Source organism: Sinocyclocheilus grahami, unplaced genomic scaffold (assembly GCF_001515645.1).
Source record: "Sinocyclocheilus grahami isolate Dianchi unplaced genomic scaffold, SAMN03320097.WGS_v1.1 scaffold375.1, whole genome shotgun sequence".
In the NCBI taxonomy this organism is placed as follows: Eukaryota; Metazoa; Chordata; class Actinopteri; order Cypriniformes; family Cyprinidae; genus Sinocyclocheilus; species Sinocyclocheilus grahami.
This window is the reverse complement of record NW_015505554.1, coordinates 636,785-637,892: the sequence shown is the minus strand read 5'-3', so window position 1 is coordinate 637,892 and position 1,108 is coordinate 636,785.

Genomic DNA, 1,108 nt, shown 5'->3' with positions numbered 1-1,108 from the left:
GACAGAACATTGGGGTTGATAGACAAGACTAAGCGTTCAGAGACAAAAGTTCACAAACGGCCTCCATAGCCATGACAGAATGAGCAAGGAGTTCGCAGACGGCCCTTATAGCTGTGACAGGATGAGCAGAGAGTTCACCGACGGCCTCCATAGCCGTGACAGGACAAGCAGGGAGTTCGTAAACGGCCTCTATAGCCGTGACAGGACAGACAAAGAGTTCCCAGACGACCTCCTTGGCCGGAACAAGACAGGCAGGGAATTCATAGGCGGCCTCCTTGGCCAGAACAGGACAGGCAGAGAGTTAATCGACGGCCTCCTTGGCCGGAACAGAACAGGCAGAAAGTGCGTTGCTGGGCACCACCACCACGCAAGGAACTGAGGCAAGTGTCGCCCTCTCGGGAGGTTCTGCAGCCTGCATCGCCACCTCTGAAGAGACTACAGTGGACACCATAGCCTCTGGAAGCACAGCAGTGGACACCGCTACCTCGGGAGGTTCTGCAGCGTAATCCGCCACCTCTGGAGATGTTGTAGCCGGTGCTGCTGCCTCTAGCAAGTCGGCAGTGGAGTACACGGCCCAGATACACCATAAAACAACCCCCCATATGGGAAGTGCTGCAGACAGGGGAATGAGTTCATGAATAGAAGGGTTAGAGTGAGTGGGTTTGGGGATACCAGCGGTGCGTGCAGACACCAGCGGTGCATCCCTCACACTGGATACCAGACTGGGATACCGAAGGGCTGTCCTTGAGAAGCTGGGTGTGACAGACAGTACGTGACATGACTCTGGATGATCAGCTGTGATGCGACGTGATTCTGGATGAATAACTGAGGCGTGACGAGACTCTGGACGAACAGCTGAGACATGGCGAGACTCTAGAAGATCAGCTGTGACGTAACGAGGCTCTAGCAGCTCAGCTGAGACTTGACTGGACTCATGAAAATCCGCTGTGACTAGACTTGACTCATGACGATCAACTGCGACTTGACTTGACTCATGAAGATCAGCTGTGACTTGACTCATGAAGATCAGCTGTGACTTGACTCATGAAGATCAGCTGTGACTTGACTCATGAAGATCAGCTGTGACTTGACTCATGAATAGGCAAGC